Raw genomic sequence first — 9,027 nt, forward strand, 5'->3', positions numbered from 1 at the left:
AGGCTAAATTGCTAAAAACGGGCACACCAGCCCTTCAAAGTGCCCCCTGCCGGTAGTTGGGTCGCTGCAACCATATCAAGAAGTAATCAGTCAGCTCAGGAGACTTTGTTGTGTTCCCAGCGCCACGTAAACGAAATTGCTAAAAACGGGCACACCAGCCCTTCAAAGTGCACCCTGCCGGTAGTTGGGTCACTGCAACCATATCAACAAGTAATCTGTCAGCTCAGGACGCTTTGCTGTGTTCCCAGGGCGACATAGACGACATTGCTAGATACGTGCACACCAGCCCTTTAAAGTGCACACAGCCGGTAGTTGGGTCGCTGGAACCATATCACCAAGTAATTAGTCAGCTCAGAACGCTTTGCTGTGTTCCCAGCGCGACGTAGAGAAAATTCTAAATACGTACACACCAGCCCTTTAAAGTGCACCCTGCCTGTAGTTGGGTCGCTGGAACCATATCGCCAAGTAATCAGTCAGCTAGGACACTTTGCTGTGTTCCCAGCGCGACGTAGACGAAATTGCTAAATACGTGCACAGCAGGCCTTTAAAGTGCACACAGCCGGTAGTTGTGTCGCTGGAACCATATCATCAATGCCTTCATAATTTGTGCACGTCTGGTATGCGTCATTTGACCTCATTTCTGAATGCTCTCATACTGACCTCACACCCCTCAGGCCTCACCAGTGACTTCACTCAGACAGACCTGGCGCCCCTCAGACCTCATGAGTGCACTCACAGGAGGTCTCATGAGGGGCACAACCTCATGAGTGCACTCACGGGAGACCTTATGAGGGTAAGACCCTCATGGGTGAGGGCTTGAGTTTGTGAGTGCCGTGGGGGTGGGGGCGAGTGAGGGCATGTCCCTGTGAGGGCCATGAGGGTGAGGGCGAGTGAGGGCATTTGCCCATGAGGGCCGTGAGGGTGAGGCCGAGTGAGGGCATGTGCTCGTGAGGACGGTGAGGGTGAGGGCGAGTGAGGTCATGTGCCTGTGAGGGCCGTGAGGGTGAGGGCGAGTGAGGGCATGTGCTCGTGAGGGCCGTGAGGGTGAGGGCGAGTAAGGTTTCACCAAAATGCCCACCTATGCGCCCGAGTGGAATAGACGCATCGTTCTGCGGTCCTCGTTACCAGTACTCTGTGTTGATTTGTGCCTAGTGCCTAGTCCTTTAGTGCCTAGTCCTCTTATTAGCGAAAAAATCTGGAACCCGAGAAAAGGACAGGGGAGGGACGACAGGACACGTTCTCGAACACAGCAAACCCTTTAATAACAGCAACACCTACGTACCCAACAACTTCCGAATTGGTGGCGAGGGAGCAACCGACGCCACACTTACACAATTTCCCCTCGTGACAATCTCTTTGTACTCCTTTAACAGTCTAGCCACAGGGTCCCGAACATAATCTAGGACACTTGTCTCGTCGAAGGCCGGGGAACAATTATTACAAAGTCTAAGATGGGCGACAAGTTCGGAATTCCCAGACAACGACTCCGCATTTCTCTTGTGTTCGCTGAGCCGAGTGTTTAGACACCATCCAGCAGGACCTACATAGCAAAACCCACAACCAAGCGGTATACAATACACCACATCTTTTGCACAGGTCACGAAAGCATTTTTGTGGGAAATACTACAGCCGGAGTTCTGTGAGAGGAAAGGGGCAAGTTTTGAGAGACGACATACATTTTAGAAAACAACCTGAATGTTAGAAGGGAGTTGCCTCAGGACAGAAGCCGCCGTCCGCCGGCTGCTTCTGTCCTGAGGCAACTCCCTTCCTACATTCTACCGGTTCGCTGGATTTCTACCCATCTACAACCTGTATGTTAAATCTACGTGCGGCAGCCAAAATGTTGTGTGATACGGAATGATAGTACGGGATACAAACACGCGGCAATTTTTCTTTCTGAGAAACAGGTGGACGAGCGAAACCATTAGCAAAATCTAACAACTTCCGATATAGGCAATAGCCGTAACCAGCTCTCTGCAAACGGCTCACTTGGCAACCAATACTTTCAAAACCAAAGTGACAGCAGGACTTTTCGACGGCCGAACGCAAGAGGGACATGATAACACCTGACTTGATCAGCTTTGAGTGAGAACTATTGGCGGGTAATAAGGGTTTCGCTTCCGCCTTCCCGTAGGACCAGCAAAGGCCCGGGGTTGAGCGTAAGCACAGGTCAAGGAACTGCAGTTTTTGATTCGACATGTCCTCCTGCGAGAACACCAGTTCGGGGGCGGCAGGCTTTATCACAGAAACTAAGTGGGTAACAAGATCCTTCTGCGTGGACAGCACCAAAATATCATCAACATACATTTTAACAATGATACAGTCAGAAGAGAACGGTTACAAAGCTAGGCAGACAGCAGCATCAAAAACATTGAGGTAAATTTCTGAGAGAGCCAGCGCGACAGCAGACCCAATGCACACACCCCGAGATTGCACAAACAATTGATCATTGAAGGACATAGCCGTAGAGCCAAGATACAATTCCAGGAGACGTAAAAAGTCACTGACAGGCACACCCACCGCCGTCTGAAAACGAATCAATTGGTCTTCAATAACATGACGGACGCGATTTAGCAACATACCAATGTTTAAGGAATAATACAAGTCTTTTATGTCTAGTGAAACAACTTCACAACACTTTCCATGAAAGCCCCCGAGTGATGGAAGCAGCTCAGAGGAACTCTTCAAAGACAGACTGTTCTGAAGTACAATGCAGGACAAGGATTTTTGCAGAAAACAGGAGAGCATCTTTTGCCAAGTGCCTAACTCACTGATGACAATTCTAAGCGGTAAATCCACTTTGTGGTCCTTTAGGAGGAACTTCACAGAAAGAGCTGACGATTTACAACTTTTTATCTTGTTTCCTAAGGGAATGTTCAGATCGATTAATACCTTGGAAACGGACGCTTTTACGGATCTTAGGTTGCCGGAGAAAGGTTTGAACAGCTTGCAAATGGCTTGATTGGCTTTGGTCAAGAACAACCCTTGAGGGAGTACAGCGAATTTACCAGATTTGTCGCACTCCAACAGAACCCAGTTTTTTCTTGAAAGTTCAACACGGACGGTGGCAAGCTCCTTGGGGCACCTCTTTTTCTCCTGGGTAGAGAGCGAAGCACGTGGAATGCGGCTGACACATAGCTCCACGAAGGCAGACTTGCTGGACGGATCGGATATCCTGGAAGCAACCTTCTGAACAGCGGCTGCGGCATCGAACCTTGACGGCTTCACGGGAACGCAGAACTTGGGGGTTCTTGATAAGACAGTTGAGAGAGATGCAGGGATTTCCTCGCCAGTAAGGTTTACCACCTCAGTCTCAGCGGCGTTGGATTCAGAAGGGGGCCTGGAACCAGCCGACGTGGGTGAAGCTTGACGGTATAGCAAAAACACTTCCGCTTTGCAAGAATCCCATCGACGCACGAATTCACAGCATACCAGGTGTTTCCACTGCTTGAAGTAGGAAGTCTCACGGAAGTCAGGACCTAGGACACGGTGCCAAAGGCTGTCGGTGACCAAGCGAAGGTCTCTTAGGTGACGAACTAGCAGACTCTTGTGAGCCCGAAGAAATTTCGCCGTCGTTGACCACGGAAGGAGAGTGTTACCAAGGAGTGAGGTAAACCTCGGGTGGGCTTCCCGACGACGGAGGCAAATCTTGATAAGGGCGATCTCCGCTTCAGTGTTAGCAATAGCAACACCAAACTTGCACAGACTGTAGAGGGCCACGGGACCTGTGCTTACGCTCAACCCCGGGCCTTTGCTGGTCCTACGGGAAGGCGGAAGCGAAACCCTTATTACCCGCCAATAGTTCTCACTCAAAGCTGATCAAGTCAGGTGTTATCATGTCCCTCTTGCGTTCGGCCGTCGAAAAGTCCTGCTGTCACTTTTTTTTTGAAAGTATTGGTTGCCAAGTGAGCCGTTTGCAGAGAGCTGGTTACGGCTATTGCCTATATCGGAAGTTGTTAGATTTTGCTAATGGTTTCGCTCGTCCACCTGTTTCTCAGAAAGAAAAATTGCCGCGTGTTTGTATCCCGTACTATCATTCCGTATCACACAACATTTTGGCTGCCGCACGTAGATTTAACATTCAGGTTGTTCTCTCAAATGTATGTCGTCTCTCAAAACTTGCCCCTTTCCTCTCACAGAACTCCGGCTGTAGTATTTCCCACAAAAATGATTTCGTGACCTGTGCAAAAGATGTGGTGTATTGTATACCGCTTGGTTGTGGGTTTTGCTATGTAGGTCAGACTGGACGGTGTCTAAACAATCGGCTCAGCGAACACAAGAGAAATGCGGAGTCGTTGTCTGGGAATTCCGAACTTGTCGCCCATCTTAGACTTTGTAATAATTGTTCCCCGGCCTTCGACGAGACAAGTGTCCTAGATTATGTTCGGGACCCTGTGGCCAGACTGTTAAAGGAGTACAAAGAGATTGTCACGAGGGGAAATTGTGTAAGTGTGGCGTCGGTTGCTCCCTCGCCACCAATTCGGAAGTTGTTGGGTACGTAGGTGTTGCTGTTATTAAAGGGTTTGCTGTGTTCGAGAACGTGTCGTGTCGTCCCTCCTCTGTCCTTTTCTCGGGTTCCAGATTTTTTCACCATGTACCAGCTGGCATGCACCCTTGCCCTTTTGCCATTACTCTTATTAGCCATTTATGAAGTTACGTGTTAGGATATCTTGTTCTTTCGCAAGTCTCATTTAGTAAGACTTTGGAATTCCTACGATCTGTTTTCATGCATGGTGCTCTTCTGCAGTAGGTTTTCTATTTTTATGCAATCATTATAGTTGAAAAAATAAAGAATCTTGGGATGGTGATTCATTAAGTAACAGGTCCCCTGTCAACAGCGTACGCGCCCTTGAACCGTACAGATGCTTGGGTGATGACGTCATGCTCCGGCTCTATTGTTTCAGGTGGACCTTCTCCAGTTGAACATTAGTGAAAAAAAAAACAGTGTAGCCCTAAGACAATAGGCTGACGTCACGGCCAATGAGCGAGCACTGCAGAGGGCGCTAGGATTCAGTTCTCTCTTAGGCTCTCGCATGTACCATTGTGTTACTTCTCACTTGTGGTCGCCGCAGGTGGCGCTAGGAGTGTGCAGAGGGCGCTACGAGCGTGCGCACATGCGTAGCATCCGTAGAGTGGCGCCTGCGTCAGTCGGCCGCTGGCTCTCGTCGGGAGACGATGTGCGGTCGGTCGCTCCGTCGTCCCCGCTCTGCGTCACTTTATCCCTGGCTGTCGTTGTGATGGGACGCTCCGTCGCCGCGGGGGAAAAGGTGGGTGATTTGCCGATGTTTGCGCGTTGTTTACCGCGCTCGTGTTAAGACTTTCCTCGTATGTTTGCGGTAGCGGATATTCCCCATAGGCGCATGTTTAGACTTCTTTAGCAGTGACCAAGCCTTTTGTTCGTGTTGTCGCACGTTTAACGTTTTGCGGTTCCGCCTTGTGTTAGCCGCGTGGTGTCGTGCGGTGTTGCTGTGGTTAGGCCTAACCGATCGCCCCTAAGCCAACAACAAATACTTTTTTTAAAATGGCTCACATGAAAGGTCAAAGCCCTTAAAACACAATGGAATGCAAGTTCCATGACGCTATGAGCAGTAGCCAACATCCCACAATATATATATTGTTTTCAGCTTTCTAGCTTGCTTCTAATTCTCAAATGGGAGCCACGCATTCAAGGAGCAACCAAATGGTCTTGGAATAACTCTTTGTACACTAATCAAATTTTCTCCTTGAAAGATGTTTGGATAGTCGAGCTTCAAGTTTAATTGCTGCAGAATGACCCAAAAGTGCAGTTTATGCAATGATTGAAGCACCGTCGTATCATTTAGCAATGCTAACTTTACCTGAGATACAGTTACTTTGAAGCCAGAAGATGTGAAGCTGAGCTATGCAACATTGTCTCCTTTTTCAAAAATGATCATTTCTGCACTTGACAAACATGGCTGTAATTGTCTGCAATTTATAGAAAAGCACTTCTTGATCGTAATGAAACATATGCTGAGCAGCTGAGCAAAAAAGTTATACAAACTGCTTCGGATGAAAAACGAAATCCGGCACAATCGACAACAGAACTACAGTCGACCCCCGTTTATCCGGACTTCGTTTATCCGGATCCCGCGGTATCCGGACAAAAGGCACGGGAACGTTAGTGAGTTTTAGTATACCGTTGATAAGGTTATCGTGCCTATCGGAACCAATCGCAGTTCTACGTGACTCAGAATCTTATCCACTGATTGGTTTCAGTTGGTACGGTTCGACGCAAGCCACGTTATCAACGGTCTGCTAAAACTCTCTATTGACACTTTGCGTTCGCACTGACATTCTTCGAGCAGCGCAACAGCGCGGCTCAACTCTACGCAATTAGCAAAAGTTTGCAGGAATCGAGTGCCTACACTACTATGTAACAGTTGTCATTGACAAGATTTCTGTGTTTTAATTAAACCTGGCCCTGTAGGACGTTTCTATTCGGTCGTTTCATCTATCCGGATGCCCCGGTATCCGGACGATTTCGCCGGGAACGGCATCGTCCGGATAAACGGGGGTCGACTGTATAATCAACTACTAAAATACACTTTGTTTTATCTGTCTATATGCTTACACTTTATGTGATGTATCCCTTCAGTGTTCAGTGTTTTTCATTTTAAATTTGGACTGTCAACTTTCAAGCGTTGATTTTATTACTATTATATTGCATGTACGAGGAGACTTCAAAGGGAACGAACAAGTACTATAGGAAAAACTGGAAAGCACATGAGAGAAGATCCAGAAGATGTGGGTTCGAGTTCTACAGCTGGCTAACCTTTTCAGTGACTTTCATCTTTCATTGGGAAGCACAGTTTTTACATACGTACATGTCAGCCATCACGGTGCAGGGAAAAACAAAAATAACTAAGAGCAAGTACGCAGCATCTGTTTGTTCCAGGATCTTTTTTGTCCACTATGCTACTTAGTAGCGCAAATACTGGATACGAACAGCCGTCCCCAAAGAAAATAAATCAATTTCGTCATGCATCCACAGATGAGTTTGAGCCGACGGCTTCCCACCCCATAAAATGAATGCGATGAGAACAAATTACATTTTTCTGAAGCGCTCAAAAACTACTTGCTTGCTTGCTATGTAATGTCAGAGGTCTACCGGTAAAAAAAAAGAGCCTCGTCCTGTCTACTTCTTCGTGTGATATCGTTCCCTCGAGCTCAAGGTATGCCTTCGTCGAACAAAAAGGAATTGATGCTCTCAAGACGGCCACCATCCTCGAAAGAGGAAGGTTTTCAAATCGCGTAACTTTCAGCGTACGGTTAAGTATACACGTGCATTCCGCACAATGACACTGCCTGCAAAAAAGCGCGGCAAACGACCGAAATGTTTTTTTTTCTTAATATTCTTCACTGGCTTTACACCGGGCTTTCAGTGGTGACTTAGCTCACCCTGACTGGAGGAATCACGTGTTACGTGACCTTCTGTCGCCATCCGCTCAAACGTTGCCTGCTTGCGTACTGCTGATGAGGCCCAAGAAGGCCGAAACAGCTGTCCAGTACCGGCATGGCGACGTTTGACTTACAAACATATGCTATATGTGCAGCCACAGAGCTCCGGCTATTTTTTCCCCAATATACTTCACTGGCTTTGAAACTGGGCTTTCAGTGGTGACTTAGCTCACCCTGACGGGAGGGATCACGTGTTACGTGACCTTCTCACCCCATCCGCTCAAACGTTGCCTGCCTGCGTACTGCTGATGAGGCCCAAGAAGGCCGAAACAGCTGTCCAGTACTGGCTTGGCGAGGTTTGACTTACAAACATATGCTATACGTCCAGCCAAAGAGCTCTGGCTATTTTTTTCCTAATGTATTTCACTGGCTTTGCACTGGGCTTTCAGTGGTGACTTAGCTCACCCTGACGGGAGAAGTCACGTGTTACGCGACCTTCTGACGCCATTCGCTCAAACGTTGCCTGCCTGCGTACTGCTGATGAGGCCCAAGAAGGCCGAAACAGATGTCCAGTACTGGCATGGCAGCGTTTGACTTACGAACGCATGTTATACGTGCAGCCAAGGAGCTCTGGCTATTTTTTCCTAATATACTTCACTGGCTTTGCACTGGGCTTTCAGTGAGTGAGTTATCTCACCCTGACAGGAGGAATCACATGTAATGTGACCTTCTGACGGTATCCGCTCAAACGTTGCCTGCCTGCGTACTGCTGATCAGGTCCAAGAAGGCCGAAAGAGCTGTCCAGTACTGTCATGGCGACGTTTAACTTACAAACATATGCTATACGTCCAGCCAAAGAGCTCCGGCTATTTTTGGGAGATAGAAGGATCGCCCGAATCATACCGAGTGATGTTAAAGGGTTTTTCAGAACCCCGAACAGTCGAGTAGCAGACGACAGAGGAGTTAGCAAACAGCATTTCTCTAGATGAATCAGAAAGCGTTCTCCTTATTGGCGGCGTGCGCCGCCGATGGGGGCGCCACTGCCCTCTGCTACTGAGGATGAGGCGTGTTGCGGGAGGTTCAAACATACGGCAGTTCTGAGCAATGTTGATCATGGTTCGCTACTGCACTGTCCCGCAGCGCAAGAATACCGCAAGAAAATATGTAATAACATTTCACGACTACCCTAGAGATGTAAAACTTCGAAAAAGTTGGTATATTCCTTTAAGAAACGGCAAGCACCAGCCACCGCACGCCATGATGTGCTCCGATCATTTCAAAGAGAGCGATTTCGAGTATTGTAACATTGTACTCACAGAATGGAGGCGGCGCAAGCTGAGGAAGTCGGCAGTACCAACAGTAAATCTTCCTCTCCGGTCGCACGAGAGGCCAGCAAAAAAGAGGACAACAAGACGTCACAAGCTTCTATTATGTGTAGCTTGTTTCCATGTGTTTAGTGGTGGAAGAAGAAAAATGTGGCATCCTGGCAGCTCCCGTGGCTGAGTGGTGAACAAGGTAGATCGGTAGACCTGCCCTGTGGTTTGCGTGCTGGCAATGTCACGTCCAGACTGGGAGGAACCCAGGGGCAGATTTAAGGGGAGGGGGCGA

General features: G+C 48.3%; 1 long non-coding RNA gene across 1 annotated transcript; it reads left to right on the top strand.

Annotated features, from left to right (window-relative positions):
• Positions 1 to 5,170: 5,170 nt before the first annotated feature.
• LOC135374658 (uncharacterized) lies at positions 5,171 to 7,005 on the top strand. Its single transcript, XR_010417055.1, has 2 exons — positions 5,171 to 5,267; positions 6,699 to 7,005. It is a non-coding gene; the product is annotated as an uncharacterized LOC135374658 (long non-coding RNA).
• The last annotated feature ends 2,022 nt before the right edge of the window (positions 7,006 to 9,027 follow it).

The sequence above is a fragment of the Ornithodoros turicata genome, chromosome 1 (assembly GCF_037126465.1).
Source record: "Ornithodoros turicata isolate Travis chromosome 1, ASM3712646v1, whole genome shotgun sequence".
In the NCBI taxonomy this organism is placed as follows: domain Eukaryota; kingdom Metazoa; phylum Arthropoda; class Arachnida; order Ixodida; family Argasidae; genus Ornithodoros; species Ornithodoros turicata.